At 54.1% G+C, this 22,848-nt stretch overlaps 1 long non-coding RNA gene and 1 other non-coding gene across 2 annotated transcripts; one reads left to right on the forward strand and one right to left on the reverse strand.

The window, feature by feature from the left end:
• Positions 1-20,821: 20,821 nt before the first annotated feature.
• Positions 20,822-20,924, reverse strand: LOC137224205 (U6 spliceosomal RNA). Its single transcript, XR_010943299.1, has one exon. It is a non-coding gene; the product is annotated as a U6 spliceosomal RNA (small nuclear RNA).
• Positions 20,925-21,335: 411 nt separating this feature from the next.
• On the forward strand, positions 21,336-22,613 carry LOC137223067 (uncharacterized). Its single transcript, XR_010942703.1, has 2 exons — positions 21,336-21,480; positions 22,086-22,613. It is a non-coding gene; the product is annotated as an uncharacterized lncRNA (long non-coding RNA).
• The last annotated feature ends 235 nt before the right edge of the window (positions 22,614-22,848 follow it).

The raw sequence follows: 22,848 nt of genomic DNA on the forward strand, positions 1-22,848 counted from the left end.
AGCGCAGAACCAGGGCATATCCTGTACCTGACACTTGCATAGGAAGCCACCAATGCTAACAGTGTGGGGTTATTTTCTCTGCTCTTGTCATTTCATCATTACTGTTAAGATGAACTTGAGGAGCTGTCCTGGAACCAGCGACATCCAGCACCTCCATGACAGCTCCACCCCAAACTCCTTTTTGATATATTTCCTTTCATTTTCAGAAGTCGAGTGAGACCCCAACGCCTCAATGTGAACTATCAGAGTACAAACACACGAAAAGCAAACTAAAACAGCCCCCAAGGCTTAGATTACGAAGGTGTCTTTTAGGGTGTCCTAGAGGCTTCAATCTTAGACCTTTGACGTCAGCAGATGCTGAGACAAAGACTGATCGACCAGTCCTTACTGGGAAGGGGTCCTGGGAAACGTGCGGGGGTGGTGGTGGGGGAACCAGCACGTGCGGTACCACCGGGCAGGCCTCCGTGTGGGCAACTGGGCTGGGTCCGGTCGGACCCACCAACGCCTGCCAGCCTGGCTTGAGGGCTGCTCCGGGGTGGGCGCGGGACAGGAAGGATTCCCTGGCACTGCAGGCTGCACGTGGGCACAGACACTTCGGGCAGCCAGAGAGAATTCCCGGGCAAAGAGACTGGCGCTTGGCAGTCAGGGCACCTGCTGCTACTGAGGCAGCTGCTACAGTAGGAACCTGGGGTCTGCTGAGCGTGGGAACACAGGCTCAGCCCACCCTTCGGTTCAGAGTTGGCAGAAGTGGGTCTGTCACCCCTGGCTGTGTGGCTTTGGGCAAATCACTGTCCCTCTCTGAGCCTCGGTTTCCTCTCTCGTGCACTGGGAAGAATAGGACTCCCTCTTAGGTTCGTTGTGAGGCTTAACCCAGCCCCTGTGGGTAACTCTCCCGCTCCTGGAAGGCACATTCCTGAGAGCAGCTCTGGTGTGCCGCGTGCCATAGCTGGGTCAGGGTCAGGGCTGGGTCAGGCGCACCGCCCCACTGAGACGCAGCTCACATACTCCTCTGGGTACCTTGAAGTTGCTCAAAGATTGAGGGCAATTAGATCATGCCCGGGGGTGCTCCCAGGATGCAGAGCGAGGCCACAGTAGGAACCAGGCCTTGTCACCTAGGGGACTTTGGGACCTGGGAGCACTGTGGCTGGGAAGAGGGGACATGCACATCCTGTGTGGCCCGAGGGCAGTGCTGAGGACTGCAAGGGGAGATACGTGTCTCACCCATTGATGGTGGAAGCCGGGTGCTCTGCGATGTAGTGAGCTCTCCATCCCTGGAGGTGTGTAAGAGGCTGAGTGTCGGTGTTAAATTTTCTTGGTCACGTGGGGAGATCCGAGCCCTGCTTGGTGGTGGTGGTAGCTGGGGATGGCTGGATAGAATGCCTTTTAAGCTCTTTTCCACCCCAGAGAGTCTAGAATTCCATTTGTCTGTTCGGGGCCAAGCAGTGCAAACGTGCTCCTCATTTGATGCATTGCATCCGTGACTCCTTGAGGCTCCCCAGACAGAGCTCAGCAGCTCGGGCCTGGTCTGAATTAGCGGGACATTTACGGGGCGATTCTGGCTTCAGCCTGAATGATCCGCTGAGTGGTGACCTGAGCCTTGATGGGAGAAGAGAAGCCGCTCGCCGGTGGCGTCCCCCGGGCCTCAGGTTGGTATGAGAGCAGACGGGTGTCTGCCCTGGCTGCGGGGGAGCCTGGGGGTGCTGTAGAGTCTAACCAGGCGACAGCTCATGCTGGCGGGGGGGCCCTGGGCTCAGCCTACACGGAGAGCCCGGGGGAGGAGGGGCCGTGAGAAGACCCAGCCGCGGGCCACCTGAGCACCCATGCCTGGCTTTGCCGTGGCCCGTCTGCGCTCCTGGGGCCACAGGGCTGGGAGCGCATCCACCCTTTGCGTCAGTCCCCAAAACCTCCCTGAGCCCCCCTGCCTTCCCTGCGCAGTGGCGACGCCCCCAGGTTTCCCTCTGGGATGAGGGACTCGAGCCCGGCTGCTTCCTGAGAGGCGCGGCAAAAGCCATGCCCAGCTGGGGCTCTCTTGCTGTTCCCTGGGCTCAGACGACTATCTCCAGGATGCGTGGCCAACGGCCCCCGCGGTGCTGTCACCCCCTGTCCCCTCTTACTGTCCAGTATTATACAAATACTGTCATCTGCACTGCACACAAATGGAAGCACAGGAGACCCAGCTGAAGCGTGGGGGTGTCAGGCCCTGGGGACCCCGAAGTGAGCAAGGCCGGCGTGGCCCAGCTGACCCCCCGTGGGCCCTGGAGGTTTCCAGTGGAGAGGAAATGATGCACCCTTCATTCATTCGTTCACTCAGCAGACACTGAGCGCGCCTCGGTGTGAGGCAGGGAGCCTGACACTGATTGATACCATTGATCATTGTTAAGCATGAAGGAATGGACCAGGCCTCACAGTCCCGAGTTTCCTCGGTCTTTACCTAATTCCTGCATAATCTACAAGATACATTTCATGCCTAACACACGGCACCTTTACAACGGTGGGAGCAAATCGCACACGCTGTTTTGTCCAGCTCAGTTGTAAGAGCACATCTTTGCAGATCATTAACTGTGATTCCACATGGAATCACTATGCAACGCACATCTTTACAGATCACTAACTGTGATTCCACACGGTGAATCTTAGCCAGGTGGACGGCTCTTCTTTGAGCCCCTTTGTGCCCAGTGCTGGGCCAGGGGCTGCCCATGTAGAGGTGACCTCGCCACGCTCGTCCTAGAGGAGCCCAGAGGGTGGGGCCACCAGGATGGAGGGCCGACCCTCAGATGCTCCCCCTGGCTGCCCAGCTTCTCGTCCTCCTCTTTGCGGAATTCAGATGAAGGATCCAAACACACTTACCTAGAGACAGACAGTGGGTCCCAGTTGGGGTGCTGCAGAGACGTCTGAGGTGGCCCCTGACACCTGCAGGCACCTGGGCAATCAAAGCGCTAGATTCACATCTTGGGCTTGAATTGGGACGTCAGTGGCTTGTTGTGGACCCTGAACAAGTTTTTAAGCCCCCTGGGCCTCAGTTTACCCATCTGTAAAGTGGAAATAAGAACTCTGCCTTATGGGGTTTTGAGAGGATTAAATGAGTTAATTGTGCTTCCGGAAGGCTACCCAGCAGGATGATTTATTGAGCTTAATAAGGTCAAGGAAACTGAGGTGAGCAGAGGCAGAGCCTGGAACCCAGGTCTCCCAGCTTTCAGACTTCAGGGCTGGGCCCTGGAAACCCACACGTCGGGGCGAGTTTCCAAGGCAGGAGCATCTTGGTGGATTCCGCCCCCGCCCCCCCTCCACGCCCCGGAGGTTCCCATCTTCTGGAGGACCCGGCTCGCCTGTCTCCTTCGGGCGCAGGGGTGGGGGGAGAAGAAAGGCTGAAACTGTATCCTCTGTCGGCTTGGGGTCAGGGGATCAGACCCCCACGTTTTCTCCACCGTCAAAACCCCCATAGGATTTTCTTGAAGTTCAGTTTCACGTCATGTGGCTTAACATTTGGAACTTTTTAAACGGAAATTGTAGAAAAAAATGAAAAGTATTTTCGTCTCGGAACACAATACCTTCCTGGCAGGGAGCCACGAGAGAAAGCGCGATGCCAGAGAAAAAATGGTCATAATTGTCAACCTGGATTAATCCGGGCGCTCTTCCGCTTAACCTCGCGTCAGGCTGAGCGGGCTAATCAGGGGGCAAAAGACACTGTCTCTTGTAACTGTACTGAGACCCGGTCTTACGCGCCGGCTAATTTTCCGATCACATTTCTTTAATTATAAGCTTGGGTTAATGGAACCGCAGACAAAACTGAAGCATGAGGAGAACGCAGATGCCCGGGCAGAGTGTGCCACGCTCATCGCCCGCGGCTTAGGCGGGGAGAGGTCTAGGCACACACGGGCAGCCCCGGGAGAGCTCAGTTAGTGCGGGCAGGTGGGGCTGGGGCGGCACGGTGACGGTTAACAGCAGCGCTGGCTTAGCGGTTCCTCAGATCCCCCTGCAAGGGCTGCGGGCTGCATCCCCATTTCACAGACCCTGAAACTGAGGAGCAGACAGGGTGGAGCTGTCTTTTGGAACAAGTGGCTTCTGTCCCAGCCCCAGGCGGGGCCCGCACCTGTAGGACAGGTGATGCCTTGCTGGCCCTACCTGCGGGGCTGGGGTGACAGGAGGAGAAATGGGCACCGCTCACCGCAGTGCTGGCCGGGGAAGGGGGTGGTGCTCTGCCCCAAGCTGGTCGAAGCCCCTCTTTCTCCTTGATGGCAACGCCACTCCCACCCAGGCAGTGTGTCTTTGCCTCCCCCAATTTTCTTTACCCCCAGACCCTCATCCTCCCAGCCGCCACCCCTCTTGGAGCAGAGCAGGGTGGGCCAGACCCCATCCTCCCTGCCTGCCTGTTGGGCCCGTGGTGTCCTCCTGGGGCAGAGGGTGTCAGCGCCCTGGGCATCAGCTCTCGCAGGCTCTGCCCGCAGGAAGGGACAGAAACAGGCAGAGGGAGGGAGTTTAAGGTGGCAGGTCAAGGGAACGTGGAGGCCCTTTCCCACGTGACCCTGAATTTACACCAGAGGCAGAGGAAAGAGTGCTGGGCTGGGGGCCCTTGGGGGCCAGCTCTGGCTGTGACAGGTGGACCGTTCGGTGTGGCTCCGTGCCTTACCTCTGGTGGGGGGGACTTGACAGAGGACACCCGCTCCCTGCAAGCTTGCCCACCTTCTCCACACCCCAGGAGCCGTGCTCCATCCAGACGTCAATGGCCTCCGGCAGATTCGTCCACTCACGCGGGGCTCAGAGCGGCTCAGGGAGGCTGCGAGGCGCTGCAGGGCCCAGGGGAGAGCAGCCGGGACCCTGGGCATGTCGCTTCCCTGGCTGAGGCCGCTCCTGCTGCCAGCACTGGCTGGCGTCCGTGCGGGTTGTCAGAACCAAGCCCGCCTGGGGGCCGTCCCTTCATTCCACCAGCTCTCAGGGGATTCCTCTTTAGGTGAAGCCTCTCATCCGTCCCCAGATTCTGGGCACCGGGGCCATGGAAGTGAAGTGGGAGTCCGTCCTGTCCCTGGAGAGCACACGGGCCAGGGGAAGCCATTCATCGTCAACCAGAGGGGAATCCACTGTCGCCAGTTGCAGCACAGAGGTGGGAGATCAACTGTGCTTGGCACCTCCAGGAAGGCTTCCTGGAGGTGGCATCACTTCAGAGATTCTTAAAGATGAATTGGAATTTGCTAGCTGGATAATGTCCTGGGAGCAGTGGGAACAGAGGAACAGGAAGGCCAAGTTGGTGTGGCCCTCAGGGACCTTTGGGGCAGAGCACGTGGTCAGAAGTGTGTCTGGGGCAGTCTCCCTGGGAGACAGAAAGGGGACTTTGTCCAGCTGGCGATGGGAACCATGCAGGGTTTTGTGCGGTGGAGGGAGCTGAGCCAACCCTGGGGGCCACGACCGGGGGCCAGCCTGGGACAGGTGAGCTGAGAGGAGGTCCTCGAGGTTCCAGAGGGCTGGGGGGTGGTCACGGCAGCCCCACACGCAGGGCTGGGAGCATGGGTGGGCAAGGTGGAGCAAGGTGGTTCTGGAGGACTCAGTGCCTGGTGGGTGAGCAACAAAGCGATTTCTGTGTTCCTGGTCTAGGTGACCAGATGGAGTCAGCATGGAAGCTGCAGGAACAAGTCTCAGGGACCATCAAATACACTCCAGTCCCCGGAGTGACCTCTGAGACCCTCGCAGAGTCTTACAAGGATGAGAATGCACGCTGCTCGCGCCTCATCCCTCAGGTGCGTCACCCCTTGGTTGCTTCTGGAAGGAAAGCCTTTTGGATGTTTTCAGCCAAAGACCCTGCACCTCAGGGTCCCCGGTGCCCCTTGCACCCCTCCAGGGTCCTTCATCAGTCCAGGGAGGGCTCTGCAGAGGGAGGGCCAGCCCCGCATCTGGGCCAGCTGTGCCCCATGCCTGGCGGCGCCACTGAAGGGAATGATTAATGAGCACCTCTGTCCTCAAAGCTCTCGGGGTGAGTCAGCTCTGCAGACCAACGTGAAAGGGGGCTCCTTGAAGTTTCCTTTTGACCTTGGCTTCCAAGCTCGGATTTCCAAACCAGGACCCACCGGTGGTCTGTGTCCAGCCTGGGTGCCACCAGCATCCACTCTGTTTTCTTCACTGGCGCCAGGTGCCAGGGGTGGGGTGCAGGGCCGACACCACACCTGCCCTCCTGGAACCTAGCCACGCTTTTAAATGTTTCTGGTTTTGTCTTAATTGCCCTATTTCACTGAGCGTGCCGTCGTCTTGTTTTGTGCTCAGTCACTTTGGAAAGAGCTGGGGAATAAAACCGAAATACTTGCATCAAAAAGGTCTTGCGATGAATCTCTTCATACTTAGGTTGAGGTGCCGGCACTGCCCCCTGGGTCTGGCTCACTGAGCTATAGGATGGGGGGCTGTTGTGGGACGGCAGAGCTGAGCCTGTGCAGCCCTGGGTCCTTCCTGCCCAGACTTTCACCCACCTCTGCTCTCCATCTCCTTGTTCATGTACCTTGCCTGACCACCAAGGCTGGGCGTGGAAGAACGGTGGCAAAAATTGCCCGAGCTCTCCACCCTCCTCTGCATCTCTCTACAGCTTTGTCCTGTGACTTGGTAGCTCCACCCTCTGTAGGTGGAGTCGGCTTGGACCAATAGGATGTGGCAGAAGTGGTGTCTCGCCAGTTCCAAGTGAGGCCTCAGAGACAGTATAAACTTTATTTTTATTTTATTATTATTATTTTTTTGGTATAAACTTTAACTAGTCTAAGTTATCAATATTTCCCTTTGTGGTTTGTATTTTTTGTGCTATATTTAAAACTTCCTCCCTGCTCTGGGGTCATAAAGATACTATTTTATATTTTCTTCTAAAAGTTTTAGAGTTCTTTTCACCTTTATGTCTTCCATTGGACATTGATTTTTGTGTATGGTGTGAGGTAGGGATGCAATTTTCCATGTGGAAAGCCCCCAAGTGGTCCCAGTCAGCACCTGCATTGGACGATCTATCCTTCCCCCTGATTATTTGTGTTCCTGTCTTCGTCAAAAGTCAAGTTTCCATACACAGATGTGTTATTTCTGAGACTTCCAGTTTGTTCTCTCTGTCTCAACCCATTTCCACTCTTTCCTAATTGCTATCATTTTAAAGTAATGCTTTACATGTTTTTATTTCCTAATATTTTAAAGGTTATTTTGATCCTTTCTTTTCTCTTCTATTTTCTTTTAATACTGGCTTTCCAAATCTCATGGGGAAAAAACATCTGTTAGAACTTTTGATTCAAAGCTCATGGACACTATAGGCTAATTTAGGGAGTATTGATAACTGTTCCCAGTAAACAGCTTGCATAGTTCTGAAGATTAGAGTTTTAATTGCTTAAGATTGGGATCTTTTCTCTATTGATTTTGCTATTGGTCATTGGTGGCATCTAGGAAATCTGTAGGTTTCGTACCCAGCAAATTTGCTGATGACTAGTTATTCCTGTGTAATTATTTGTATTACTCATACCAGTTTGTCCGTAGATTATCTTGGGTTTTCTATGTGAACAATCATAGTATTTTCCAATGCTTGCCTTTTTGATTTTTTTTCTTGTCCTATTGCATTGTCTAGGTCTGTCAGTACCATGTTGAACATAAGTGATGATGAGGGCATCCTTGCCTTGATCTTGACTTTAATGAGAACACATGGAAAAGGTAATGGCTAAGCATGATGCCTGCTCTATGTTTTTGATAGATAATTTTTATTGGGTGTTGTAGAGCCTGCAAATTGCCCCTGGCTACACATTCTCCCTTAATTTTTCCTTCTGGTAATAGAACTACTTTGGGTTTTATCAGGGCACATGGACACCAGATGGAAAGTATGTTTTCCAGTCTCGGTGTGGCCGCATGCCCAAGTTCTCATTAGCAGATGTGGGGAGAAATGATGTGTGCAAATCCTATGTTACTTTTCCTTTCTGTGGAAGTGGTGATGGTGCTGGTGAGCCCACTTTGACCAGGTGGGTGAGGACCACATCCTGGGGCATGTGAACATCACACAGGAGGTGGGAGGAGCCTATGTCCCTGGGTGAACTAGGGGAGAAACACTGCCTGCCTGAGCAGTACCCCTATTCTCCCTGCGTTGTTACATGTCACGGAAACAGACTCCACCTTGTCCTGATACCTTTGGGTCTCTTTGTTTAGCAGCTTAGCCTGTACTTTTTCTACATTTAACCAAATAAGGAAATTTCATTCTGTTCATAGTTGATTCTTTTGAAAATGAAATAATCAGTGAATGAATTCTATTGAATGCTTGTTTGGCATCTCTTCAGATGACCAAATTGGGTTTCTGACCTCTCTCCTCCTTTCGCTCTTGATGTGCCGTTGTTTATTACTAAATTTTTGAATTGAGAGCTCTCCTTGCATTTGTGGGATAAACTAAAATGAGCTGTAGTTACCTTAATGCACTACTAGATTTGATTTGCAAGTATTCCCCTTAAGATTTTGTTTTACGTCTATAATTGAAATGGGCGTAATATCTTCTTTTTATGAACTGTCATTTAGCTTTAGCCATTAGGTTATACTAGTCTCAGAAAGTGAATTAGTTTCCCATTTTCCCCTCCATTTGATGAAGCAGAATGCATATACTAGGGATTGTCTCTTTCCTGACGGTTTGAAAACCCTTGCTGTAATACTATTCGAGCTGGGTAGCTTTTCTTCGTTATCTGGAGGTACATATTTTTGCAATCAATTCACCTTCTGCATTGGTTATTGGTTTGTTCATGCGTTCTATTTCACACTGAATTAATTTTGGTAATTCATTTATCTTCAGGAAAATTGTCCACTATACTTACATACAAAATATACTGACACAAAGTCAATTGTAGTATCCGTTAACAAATTCTAAATCTATACTGCATCTGTCATGTTCCCTTCTTCATTCCAGTGTTATCTCTCTGCAGCATTTTTTTCTTGTTTGGTTTTGCTAGGAATTTTTCTATCTTATTTTCTCAGAGAACAACATTTTGCTTTTCTTGATCGTTTCTATTTTCATTTTCTTTTAATCAATTTCTTCCCAGATTTATTTCTTTTTTATGTTCTTTAGTGTTATTGTCATTCTCCTGTTATTTCCTTTAGTTTAAAATGTAACTTATTTATTTTTAGATTTTCTTGTTTTGTAATGAATGCATAGTTTAGAGATATACCTCTAAAAACAAATTTAGGTTCATCCTGAAAAACTTATATGTCATGCTTTCGTGTCCATTCAGCATTAAATAATTTGTTATTTCTACTGTAATTTCCTTTTTAACACATAAAATTTTTAGGAGTGTGTCTAAAGTTTACAGACTTATATGTACATATATTTAAATGACTTTTATTGTTAATTTCTAAATTAATTGCATTGTGGTCAGAGAACATAGTCTGTATGAAACCTACTCTTTGAAATTTGTTGAGGTTCATTTTTCAAACTGTAGGTTGTCAAGTTTGGTAAATGTCTTACCTGTGTTTGAAAAGAACATTTAAACTCCCTGCAGAAGAAGGTGTCATCACAGAGACCATTTTTCACTATGTCCATCCCCGGGCAGCACAAGGCACTTTTTATTCCTTTATGTGTGATTCCAAATGGCCCTGGGAGGGAAACAGGGCAGAGATTAGATAACACATTTTATAGGAGAGGGACTGGAGCTCAGAGAGGGAGAGCAATGTGTCTGAAGTCACACAGCTCCTACGTGCCAGGTAACTAAGGAGGAGTGTAACTCCTTCTGCCTGTGCCTGTGGTGCCATCTTGATAGTGGCTGAAAGGAACAGCATGCAATTGCATGGAACGGCATGGGATGGCATTCATTCGGGCTTTGCCCAAGCTTGAGCGTTGAGTCCTGGGCCTCATGTGGGCAGGAGTCACAGAGATTTGTCACCTGCTGCATATTCTCACGTTTGTAAACCCCAGACCCTCTGTCCTGCCAAGTGGCCCCTTCAGCCTCCCTCCCTCTGAGGAATTGGGGCCCTGCCTGGAGTGCCTGCTCTGGTCCACGTCACCCCAGTGGGCTCCTCGACCTCCCATCTTGGTCCTCCCACTTCACGTTTCCTACAATCCGGGAAGTGGTCGGCTGTTATCACTTCCGCATGTTTCCTGCCTTCCCGCCTCCGGGTTTTAGCCCAAGTTGGAATGCCACCCCCCCCCGCCCCCCAACACACACACAATTCTTCAAGGTCGGTCTTGCTTTGCTCCAGCGCCCACAGGAATCTAAGTCGGCTGGATCCCTCCCTTTGCCTGGACAACCGCCAGGTCCGCACCTTTGCCTCCTTCCTGGCTCCTGTGTCCCTCCTGCCCTCCCCCTCCCATCTCTCTCCAGAACCGTCCCATGGCCCCTCACTGGCTTCCCTGCCTCCGCTCTCCCTTGTTCCAACCCAGAGCGCGTGTTTCTAACACGTGACCATCTGTCTCTGGCTCAACCCCTTGCGGCCTCCCCATTGCCCCTCATCTCCAGCTTCTTACCCCCAGCAGCCAGTGCTACAGTCAGTACAAGCCATCTGTCACCCCTTTCTTTGCCCCCAGATAATTGTCCACACTGCCTCCTCTCTGGAATCCCCTTCTCCTTCTGAGATGTTTGGCCAATGCTACCCAGCCTTGGAGACCTGGGTACAAGTCACCTCCTCCAGGCAGCCTTCCTTGATCTCCAGGTTGGGTTAGGGCCGCTCTGCCCTCCCATCGCACCTGGGCTGCCCTTTGGTCCTGGCTGTGGTGGCTGTGATGATGTGGTCATTGTTGTTTCTCTCATCATCAGGAATGGTGCCTTGAATCTCTGAGCCTGCCTCCCAGGCTGATGTCTGCGTCCGCTGCCCCGGGAAGCGGTCTCCATAGTTGCTGGGCGAGTGCTCTGGTTGGGTGGGTGAGGGGGGGCAGGTAGACGCATCATCACCCTTCCTCTCTCTCCTTGCAGTGGCCCCCCACATGCAGGGCTCCTGCCTGCTGACCAAGGTCAATGCCCTTTCCAACGGCCCTTCATTAGCGAGTGGACATCTCGCCGAGTCAGCAGGGACCTCTTTACAGCCCCTGTTCAGGGTCACTAGGTCCCTGGAGAATGTGGCCGTGGGCGACTGGCCAAAAAAAGGGACCATTGTCCTTGCCTGCCGCGGACAGGGTCGGCCCAGGCCCATCTGGACAGGGCAGGGGTCATGACCTCAGCCCCTCTCGAGAGGTCCTGCCAAGACCCCAGGCGCAGCCAGACCGGTGAGAGGAGAGCACAGATGGTATCCTCAGAGGCCAGACAGGACCTCCAGGGACCCATCTGAGGGTCTGAGGGGCAGCTTCATCTCCAAGCCCCTTGCCCCCCGCTGTCCCCCCAGGGGGCCTCTTCCAGAATGTCTCGGTGGGGGGCTCATCCACTCCCCCAAAGCCCCTCATCTCTGGACACCTGACATTTGCTGAGCCTTGAAGCAGCTCAGCCTCCAGGCTTTCCCTCTGGGGACATGGAGCCCGGTGACTGCGCCCTGCCCCGCCCCCTTCCCCCAGCCTGCCTGTCCCACTCCATCACCACTCCCCATCCGGTCCTCACCCGGCCCCTCCGCTGGGCACGAAAGTGGCCAGTAATCATCACAGCACCAGCTAGGCGGTCACCGGGCTCTGTCGTCACGTGGATGTGTTCTCGGGCCCCGTGGGAGACGGGGCCCTGGAACCCCAGAGTGGGAGCAACTTCCCCAGCATCACCCCGGAGGTACGGGCGGGCACAGCGGCTGGAGAGAGCCCGTGGGGAGGACCGTTGCTGGGGTCCCCAGCAGCGACTGGCCTGAGCGACGCGTCTCCTCTGTTTGAGCCTTAGCAGAGGCCCAGCTGTATTCTTTCTGTCGCTGATGATGCTGTTCTGCCTTCACATACTTTCGGTCTTTCAAGAAATCAAACTTTACAGGCTCAGCGGAAGTCCTCCCTCTGACCCAGCCACCTCCTCCCTCCGTGAGGCCAGCCCGTTCTGCACACGCAGATTCAAAGGCTTCAGCTACGTGTGGACGCGGCGTGGACTGAGGGGGTTATTGAGTTGGGTGTCTAAGACGTGAACAAAAAAATCGAACCATGTTTAGTCCTTTTCCGTAGCTCTTTCCACCCAACCTTGGGTTGCTATTAAGACTTGCTGTCCAGGGACCTCCCTGGCGGTCCAGTAAGACTCCGCCTTCCAATGCAGGGGGCCCGGGTTCGATCCCTGGTCCGGGAACTAGATCCCACATGCGTGCCGCAAGTAAAGATCGTGCATGTCACAGCAAAGATCCCATGTGCCGCAACGAGACCTGGTCAGCCAAAATAAATAAATGAATAAAAATAAATAAATATTAAAAAAAAAAATGACTTGTCTGTCCAGAGTCGAGTGTCTGTTGTAGGAATCAGGATATCGGGGTGGCTTCTACTTTGTGGATGAGGAAGCTGAAGCTGAGACAGGCGAGGGGCCCGCACACACAGGCCTGTACCCGCCAGAGCCGGGCCTCAGAGCCGGCCTGGCTGCAGAGGTCGTCCTCTGACCACCAGGCTGCAGCGGCATTTCCTGGAAGGGAGACGACTTCCCGTTCTTCCAGCATCATGGCCCCACTGGCCCCGAGCTGAGTTGAGCTCCGGCCCAGGTATCCCCAGGCCTGGACCAGCTGGCCCGCCCCCTCTTGTCTACTCCCCGCACCCGTCAGCCTCCCATCGCCCTGGGAGGCTCAGACTCTGCTCTGCCAGGCGGGGCTCGCCATGCTCTGAGCAAGCCCGTGTGTTCCCGAGGCCGGGACTTGCCCAGGCTGTTCTGTCCCCACTCAAGTTCTTCCTCTTCCCTTGCTCGGCTGCCTGGGGCCCCCTTGGTCTTTAAGGCCCAGCTGAAATGGCCCTGTCAGGCGCATCAGCTCAGGGTTAGAAGGGGACTCAGGGGGTCCCTTCGCCAGGCCAGTCCCCGCTGAGGACTAGCTGTGCCCTCCGGAGATCCAGGGCGAGACCCACGAGACAGTGCCTGCCCCAGCTCGCAGCAGGTTCCAGCCCTGCAGGTTTGGGGACCACTCTCTGCCAGGCTGTCCATGTGCTGCCCTCGGCTGCCCTCACCCTCCCGGCCGAGGACCACGCTCCTTGCAGGACCTTCTCTGAGGACAGGACTTCAGGTCTGCACCTACGGAAGGGAGACGTTGAGTGTCCTGGGCCAGGCTGGGCCCAGAAGTGAGCCATCAGCATCCCTCAGCCTCGCAGGCCACGCGCACACCCCACACGTGCATGTAGGGCCACCCCGGCGGGCGCCAGCACCCAGCAATCCACCCGGGAAGCCAGGATTTCCGGCTCAGACACGTTAAGAGATGTCTGGGGCTCGGGCTGCTCCGGAAAAGCCACTAGTTAAGTTGTCTCTTGTCCTGGTGCCTCACACTCTCGTCCTGTCGCTGACCAGGTTACAGCGAGTGGCAGCCTGCAAGTGCTACCTCGGGGGGCCGGCATGGGGAGAGGGACAGGTGGCTACGTGGCCTGGGGCTGCCTCTCTGAGCCTCCGGGGATGGGCCTGACCTGTGCGCGGACCCTGCAGCAAGGATCAGCTCGGCGCCCACCTTGTGGCGCGGTGCGCACAGTAGGTCCTCTGCTGAGTGGTCATCGACCCGTGACCCTGGGCAGGCACCCCTGGAGGTCGGCGTCTTCCTCTCTTGTAATGAGGCAGTTGACCCACACTGTAGGGCTGGACTCTGTCCCCTGCAGCAACCTGCGCACCTACTGTGCGCCTGGCCCTGACCTGGGCACTGGGGTTCAGCCCGCAGGTGGTCCGGTCCCCGTGCCTGCACACCTCTCCCGGGCGTGGAGAGCTGACACCCTCCCCGACCCTCCCATTCCCGCAGCACCGTAGATGGTCACGCGACCTGTGGGGCAGGGTCAGGTCTCTCCCCAGGAGAGACCCCAAACCCTGTCCAGGCCTAGCAACACAGCCATATGAACCCAGGTTCCAATCCAGACTCTCCTGCCTGCTGCATGGACGGCTACTTCACGTTTCAGAGCCCCGGTTCCTTCTTTAGGAGGTGGGGGTTATAAGGTGAAGTGCTGACATGAGGAGGAGGTGGGAGAGCTCGTCAGGCAGTGCATTTGTCTCTGCTCCAGGGACTGAGGCGGGAGGTAGGCGGAGAGCACACGGCCCCGGGGAACCCTCCCCACTGCCGTGCAGGGGTTGGTTCCCATCGCAGACGGGGAACTGAGCCTCAGAGACGTTGAGTCAGTGGGCCAAGGTCACTGCCAAATGTCAGGATAGAGATGGAGATGGAGGCGAGGCCTTCGGGAGCAGCTGGGCTCTGCACGGTCAGCAATGCCCAGCTGGACCCCAGAAAGGCAGGCCTCATCCCCCGCATTCTGCACACTGAGTCAGGTGGGATGGGGGCAGGTCGCCTGGGAAGGGTTCACAGACAATGCGAGACAGAGCAGGCGTGGGATGGAGGCCTGGCTGGCCCTGAAGCTCTCCATTCACTCATGCAACCCAGATTCCTAGAGCACCCGCCCCGTGCCGGACGCTGGGGACCGAGCACGGGCCTGCGCCCGCCGGGAACTCATATTGAACTAGGGCATGCTGGGAGACGACACCACAGAAACCACAGACAGAAAGGAACCGTGAAGCTGGGCAAAGGGTCGAGGGCAGCAGAACAGGGCAGGGCCAGGCAGGGCCGGGCGGGGCAGACCCGGGAGGAAGAGTGTGCGGCCAGAGAGGATGGCAGGCCTGTCAGGCAGGCAGGGCAAGGACTCATGGGAAGTCCAGATGGACGTGGCTTGGACTGGCAGGAGGGCAGCGGGGGCTGCTAAGGGGCCGGATGGGGGTGTGCTTGGAGGGTGATGCTCCACTGGGGATGAGGGTGAAGGGCAGGAAGTGCCGTTTACACACATGGTTTATCCAGGAGGAGGCCTGCTGGCTGGAGCACAAACACAGCCCCTGCAGGGGCTGGGCTTCCCCACAGCATGGCGGCCCGGGGGGTGGGGCAGATCTCCTATGGAGGCTCAGACTCCAAGCACTGGGGTCTCCGTGAATGAGGCAAACCCGCCTCCAGGCAGTTTCACTTCTACCACATTCTGATGGTTTCAAGCAGGTCCCAAGCCTGCGCAGATTCGGGAAGGGATGCAGACCTCTGCCTTTCCATGGGAGGAGCCCCAAGGAATTTGTGGACGTGTTTTAAAAAGACCACGGTCTGCCCTCTGACTACAAATTATTTATGTTCCTCCCTTGTGCAAAACACACTCACATCCTTCCACACCCTGGAAGGCTCACTATCATGGCCTCAGTCCCAGACATGAGGTCCAGGGTCTTGTCATGTCCATCAGGCCCCAGTGTAGATCTGCTTTGTACAGTTCCCTAGATTCTTGAGTGTGGAGTTAAAAAAAAAAAAAAATCTGAAGATCTGTGAACTAAAGAAAGAGGTATCCGCACCCCTGCCCACACCCAACATACAACCGTGGGGACATTTAAAAAGCAGGAGTATGGGAAGCCCGTGGAAATCTCCAGTTCATAGCACTTCCGAGGTCCAGCTTGGATAGGTTCAGTTCTGGTTCATCCCTCCTTTACCATAAGAAGTGGTCTGTGTTTGCAACTCAGTGACCTTCTCAGCCTCCTTGGCCATAGTAGTTTAGGGTCCAAGAGGCTCTGTACTTTTTACCATTTCCATTCCTTCTTATCCAGGCTGCTGGCGTTTCCACCAGTATAATCCTCTTTGAGACACTGTGGGTTTTCCATGAATCTTACTGACATCTGGACCATTAGATCAGACACAGACACACATTTATTTAGGAGAAGATCTTCTCTCCTTTATTTAGGAGAAGATCTTCTCTATCTTGGGGTCCCTTGGAGTTTGCTGAGATTCCTAAAACCTACTCTTTAAGGGAGAGGGTCGAGGAGACATACTTTAAGCTCCTGAGAGGGTCTTTATCTGTGAGGTTCCCCCTTCGATCTTCCTGAGTGCTTATGAAGAATCTTGTAGCTCTACTCTGAATCTGATCTTCTCCCAGAAGCTATGGTTAATTTTGAGACAATTTTCAATTTTAAAAATCGAAGACATTTTAGAATCTGAGCAGGCTGGCGACGAGAAACACTTCGGTTTTCCAACCCAGTAAGTCCTGGTTCCTTTCAATTTTCTCTAACGTTTTCTTAAAAATTACACAGTTCAGGGAATTCCCTGGCGGCCCAGTGGTTAGGAGTCTGTGGTCTCACTGCAGAGGGCCCGGGTTCAATCCCTGGCCAGGGAACTAACATCCCCCAAGTCTTGCAGTGTGCCCCCCCCCCAAATTACACAGTTCACTCTTTGGTTCACCTCTCTCTTCTTGCATTTTATCCTGGGCAGGAAGGAGAAGAGAGGTGGCCCTTTCGATATTTTCCCTGGAAATCTTAGCTAGATCAAGGGTCAGCCAACCATAGCCCATGGGCCAAATCCAGCTGCTGCCTGTTTTTGTAAACAAAGTTTTCCTGGAATGCAACCAGGCCCACTGATTCATGCATCGTCAGTGGTTGGTTTTGAGCTATAGCCACAGATTTGCGGAGTTGCAACAGAGACCATCTGCTTCTCAGCATCTCCAATATTTACAGCCTGCTCCTTTACAGATAACATCTGCTACATCACTGAGTTCACTAGGTACAGTTTCTATTTTCCTTCTTACTTCTGGAGACAGTTGCTCTCCTTTGGGCCGCCACGTAACAAGGGTCCCCTTTTCTCCAGGCCCCCATCACATCTTAGTCTTCCTGAGGCGCTCACTGGCAGTCTCCTCAAGGCCCCTTTAGCTCCCGTCGACTGGCCTAGTCAAGACCTAGTGCTTTGGATGTGTCAAGGCAGCCAATCTTCGTCCTGTTGCCGTATAACAAACCACCCCAAACTTAGGGGCATGAGACAATAATCTTTTTGGAAAGAGCCAGTGTGGGTGGCCTGTCTCTGCTCCGAAAGTCTGGGGTCCCTGCTGAGGAGCCTTGAGTCTCCTCACGACCCCATGGCTGGGGGTCAGGATCTGTCCGAAGCCTCATTGCTCCCATGGTAGGTGCCTGGGCTGCAAAAACTAGGACTGCTGACCCGAGTGTCCAGGCTTGCCGTGTCCACATGGCTGGGTTTCCTCACAATATGGCTGACTCAGGGAGTGGAACTTCTTCCATGCAGCTCAGGGTCCTCAGTGTGAGTGTTCTGATGAGCGTGGGGCTGGAGCCCCAACACCTTTCCCCTCCTAACCTCACTTCCACGGCATTGGTTACAAGGAGTCCCAAGCACAGCTGGATTCAAGGGGTGTGTGTGTGTGTGTGTGTGTGTGTGTGTGTGTGTGATATACTATGACCCTGCGTCTTGATGCAAGGAGGTCCCAGAATGTGCAGACATGTTTAAAGTGCCCCTGCCTCACTTTCCTCATCTGTAAAATGGGGATGATAATAATTCCTACCTTGTGAGGGTGTGAGCATCACATGGGCTACTCCACGTAAGGTACGTGGGGTAGCGCCTGGGGTTCTGTGACTGCTCTCTGACTCTCGGCTCTTATCATCGTCATCCTAACTTGTATAATAATTGTAATATGTACACTTATTTTGTGTCTGTCACCTGGTCTTTCCAGCTGAAATGAGACCTCCTCCTGAAAGGAGTTGAAGCCAAAGGAAGCTGCCTTCCTGAGCCTGTGCCACGGGCCAGGCAGGTACTAGGGGCTGCCGTGCACTGTGTCACGAGGTTGTCACTGTCATCCTGCCTTCCCATCTTATTAAGAGAGAGATGCTGGCTGGTTCACGCGCAGAAGAAGACACTGAAGCAGTGGAGGCTGACACATGCCTGTGTCCAGGGCCTGCTGGTCACTCATTCCGCCCGTTAGCTATCCGTTCATCATTTGCACGTCCGAGCAGCACATATGGAGCTCCCACGAAGTGCCTGGTCTTCCCATGGGTGGGCAAGCTGACCAGCCGGAACCCTGCCCGTATGGGTCTTCCCTTCTGGGGTCTTTGCGGCAAATTGTATTAGTGCTTTTGGCTCTCCATTCCACCTTCCTGGAAGCTGTCCATCCAAGCCTCTGGTGCCCTAACCCATGGCCGCAGTGCTTCCTGGGGGTGGCGTCTACTTCCCGCCCACTGATGGTGGCACGGTGGCGGTGGGGGGGCCAGATATGCTGGAGCAGGATCTGTAGGGGCCATTCCAGGTTTTCTCCAGCCCTCTCACTCTTTTCACTCTTCCGTGAGGAAAGCAGGTTCCAAATTGCCTCCCCTTCAGCCTGGGTCCTGGGATGGGAAGTCATGGGGCACAGCTGAGCTCCTGACACGGGCTCTGAGTGAAAAAATCAGTGCGTGTTGCTGTGAAACCAGGGGGTGCTTGTTACCAGGCAAACCTGACTGATAACGGTCCTGGTGGAGGATCCAGAATGCTCATGGACAGGTGACCCAGTTGGTCTAGAACCAGAGTCATACCCAGGCAGGAAAAATATGTTTCACTCAGTCCACGGGTCAAATAGCTGGACAGCTGTCACGGCCAGAGGCAGGTCACAGTCCCCGGCCTCCTGTTCTCCCCTCCCCACTCTGCTTGGTTATTTTATTTTACTCATACCCCCACCCTTTCAACAAAGGATTTGAAGTGGCTTACAGTGCGAGGCACATTAAACAAACATAATAAACTCCAGACAGAAGCCACAATACCAATGCAAAAGAGAACGCAGGTGTTACATTACAAAGGACCAGCCTTGCTAATGTGCTTAGGTTTTTTCTTGGCTTCTGAGCTTCCTGGCAGCCAAGAGGAAAATAAATCGCGATCAAGTTTATAGTCTTCACTGGGGGATGGAGAAAGCATATAACTCCCTCCTTGAGCCAGAGCTCTTCCCAGCACCAATTTTAGGATAGCAAGCCCCTGGGGGATGCTACCTACGGGGGCGGCGTGACGGAGAGCATCAGCGAGCCACATCCTTTCACAGTCTGCTTCATGGCCTGCCTTCCACCCGAGGCCAGTGTGAGGTTCCGCTTCAGAGCTAGCTATTTACAACATCTCCAGGCTCAAGCGGAAACAAGCCCTGGGATTATCTCTCCATTTGGGGTCAAAAGGCATGAATTTCAGCAGCAAAATGGTCCACGCTGCAATCTTTGTTTTCTGCAGGATAAACGCTGAGGCCAGGCCCACGGGGCCTCCCGCTGCATCGCCCATGAGTTTCGGTAAATCTTTTGACAGGAGTCATTGTCTGGGACAGCGCCCCAAACGACTTCTCTAAACGGAGTCATTCATTTGGCAATAACGAGAGGCTGGCGGCCGCGCCCTGCTGATGGGATGATTTCACACTGATGACCCATCTTGTCAGGGCATCTGTACACAGAATGCCGGCAGCGCCTCCAGCAGGGGAGAGGGCTGCCCTTGGGTCTAGGGTCTGGGCTGTGAGTTGGGGGTTCCTGGGGAGGAACCCCAGACATCAGCTCCCCCTCTCCTTAAACTCAGGAAAAGGCTGCAGGGAGGGAGGGTGCGCCCCTTGTAAGTCAGGAGGACGGGCCAGGGGTTCATCTTGGGGCCCAGTGTCACTTTAGGACACTGACTTCACCTCTTTGGCCTTAGTTTTCTCATCTGTAAAATGGGATTAAAAACACCTACCCCTTGGGGGCTCTGCGAGTGTTAGAGAGCACAACACCGTAAGGAGTTTTCTGTCCCAGACCCACGGAGGCACTCAGTAAGGGCTGTCACGTGGGTAACTGGCAAGTGTAGAAGGGCCAGTGCCCTGCCACGGTGAACGCCCAGCAAGATGCCCAAGGAGGGGTGTGCAACCTTGACTGTGCGGTGGGGACATCTCCAGACTGAGCACCCCTGGGGGGCCGGCAGCGGGTCAGGACCAAGGCAGCGGCAGCCAGAAGTCCCTGTGCCACCCGGGCTTCCTCAGAGGCGGTCCCCGGGGAGCAGTTGCCCGTCTTATGCTTTGGAAACATGGCATCGCCCCGTTCTTTGCTCTACGCTGCGTCTGGGAGCAGCGTCCTTACGGTCGTATGTAGCGTATCTTGCCCTCGCTCACGGCACATCCTGTTCCCGTAGGTGCAGAGACCACGCCCTGGTCTTGCACACCTGTCTGTGCCAGGCCTGAGGCCGGGGCCGGGGCTGTGGGGCAGTTGTCTTCTGTGTCCCTTCTCCTGCTGCTTGCACCAGTCGGGGTGACTGGAGAGTGGCTGACCATCCCGGTTTCCCTGGGACCGTGTGCACTTTGGCGCTGGAGGTCCTGCGTCCTGGCACACGTCTCAGTCCCCAGCAGTCCTGGGGTCACCCTTGCGGCCTATTGCCCACGTGGCCTTCCAGAGCAGCGGGCATCGCCTTCCTTGATGTTGAGAGGCAGGAGGGTGAGACGGGGCCGAGTGGGAGAGGCTGGGGCATCAGGAGGACACGCGGTCCAGGGTGAGATGGCGGTGGAGGTCAGATCCCCGGCCCCCCAGGCACAGGTCTGCTTCCCACTGTCCCCAGGGTTCTGCCCCCTTATTTCTCCTTATGCCCTCCCCCACCTAGCACCCCCTGGGAACCCAGGCATGGCTGAGCCCCCTCGGCTGGACTTGGGGTTGGCGCCCTCCTTGGAGCCTAGCCCCAGCTCCTCTTTGCTTAGCTCCAGGGTCAGCAAACTACCGTTGACCGGCCACAACCAGCCCACTGTCTATTTTTGTACACCTGGCAACCTAAGAACGGTTTTTAGGTTGTTCGAAGACTGAAAGAAAAAAAAAAGAGTGTTTTGTGACATGTGAAAATCTTATGTGAAATTCAAATTTCTGTGCGTATAAATAAAGTTTTATTGGAACCCGGCCACACTCATTCTCTCACCTGTAGTCTCTGGCTGCTTTCCTGATCCAAGGGCAGCGGAGGCTGGATGGCAAAAGCCGAAATGTTGGTCTCTGGTCCTTTGAGGACAGTTTGCCAACTCCAGTTTGGAACCTTGTGGGAACGGTTTTGCTACCTATAGCTTTTTAAAGAAAACATGGAATACTTCACCAATTTGCAGGTCATCCTTGCACAGGGGGCCATGCTAAGCTTCTCTGTACTGTTCAATCTTTGTATATGTGCTGCCGGAGCAAGAATTATATATATTTTTTCTAACCTATAAAATGGGGCATCTGCAAACATCTGCACCGTGCATTCTATTAAAATTATGGTAAAATATACTTAACATCATGTTTAGGATCTAATAATCTGCAAGGGTATAATTCAGTGGCATTACATACCTTCAGCGTGTACCCAACACCACTATTTTTACCCAAACCTTTTTCACCACCGCTGTGAAGGTGAATTTTATCTGTCAGCTTGCCTGGGCTACAGGTGCCCAGGTGTTTGGTCCAACAGGGTTCTGGGTGTGTGTGTGAGGGTGCTTTTGGATGAGGTTAGCATGTGAATCAGTGGACTGAATAAAGCACACTGCCCAGCCCCCATGCAGGCGGGCATCGCCCAACCCCTTGAAGGCCTGAATAGAACAGAAAGGCTGACCCGCCCCAAGTCCGAGGGAGTTCTCCTGCCGGATGGCCCTCCAACTGGACCATCGAGTCTTCCTGGTTCTACGGCAGCTTCTGCCCTTTGGGCTCCAACTGAGACATCAGCTCTGCAGCCTTTGGACTTCCCAGCCTCCTGCATAATCCTGTGAGCAATTCCTTCTAATAAGTCTCTTTGTATCTATATCTGTACACGTATGTCTGTATCTATATCCTTATCTGTACCTGTAGCCGTTTCTTTATATATTTATCTCCTTTCTCTCTGTCTCCTATTGCTCTGTTTCTCTGGAGAGCCCTGACTAACCCAACCCCCAACATAAGCTCTACCCACGGCGCACGGCCCCCTGCCCCTCCCCCAGCCCCTGGTTACCTCCATCCTTCTGCTTATTTCCTCTTGGCTCCTTGGAGGGGGGGACAATCGTTCACTTCTATGACCTAGCTTTAACTCCAGGGGATGCCATTTCACAGGCTTGTTAATCTCAAGAGAACATCTGTTCTCACAAAAGCGGGGCGACTGTGTTCTCGGGGCCCCCAGGGGTGATGAGTCTCCGGTGCCTGGTTCCAGACAAGAAGTCTTGAGCTGGTGCTGCCCTTGTCTGGACTCGATCACGGATCACAGCTTCCCGGTAGGAATGTCTGAGCTGCACACGGGGAAGGACTCACGCATCCCCTTGTCGCAAGCAGGCGGGGTCCTGTCTGAGCCCACCCTGACTTTCTCCGCCTGTTCTAGTTTTCCTGTTCCCTCCTTGCCAGTTTCTCAAGACTGCCGAGCCGGAGCCCCGCGAGGCTGGAGCATCCTGGGCAGGAGGTGGCACCAGGCCAGAGACTGGCTCGCAAGTCAGATCTCCTTCCCGCCCTTCAGCTCCCTCATCTGCGATTTGAGGATCAGAGACAGCCCCGGACACATGCAGGAGTTGCCCTCGGAACACACCCAGGACCCCGCATTCGCAGAAGGTCTGCCCATTGACTCCAGTCCTCAGTAGATCCGAGAGAACCTGCTTTCCAAGGGGCTCGTACCGACCTTCCCTCTCTCCACATCCTCAGCGTTATTCCCAAGTGTGAGACTGAATGTCACGTCCGCTGGGCGTGAGATGGCCTTTCCGTGTCATCCAGTTGTACTTCCCTCATGGTTGACACGGATCGTTTCTCCATCAGATCAGGGGCTGTTCCTTTTTCCTCTTTTGTGAAACACTGTTTGTATCTTTTCCTATTTAAAAATTCTTTTCCTATTGATTTGTAGGGACTCTTTATATATTTGTACATAAACTCTTCATCCATCGCGCATGTTGCAAATACTTTCTCCCAGATTGTGGGTTGAAGTTCCATGTTCTTTACACTGTTTTTGATGATTTATAATTTTTACGGCTCCTTCTAGCTGTTGCTTGGACAGTGGACCATCCTGAGGACTGCTGTGGTCCAGGCCAAGAGGACCATGGCTTGGTGTGGCAGAGTGGGGGTGGGGAGAGGGGAGACGCGGGAAGGCGAGGAGACCTGCTGGCAGGTGTGAAGATGAGGA

The sequence above is a fragment of the Pseudorca crassidens genome, chromosome 4, assembly GCF_039906515.1.
Source record: "Pseudorca crassidens isolate mPseCra1 chromosome 4, mPseCra1.hap1, whole genome shotgun sequence".
Taxonomy (NCBI): Eukaryota; Metazoa; Chordata; class Mammalia; order Artiodactyla; family Delphinidae; genus Pseudorca; species Pseudorca crassidens.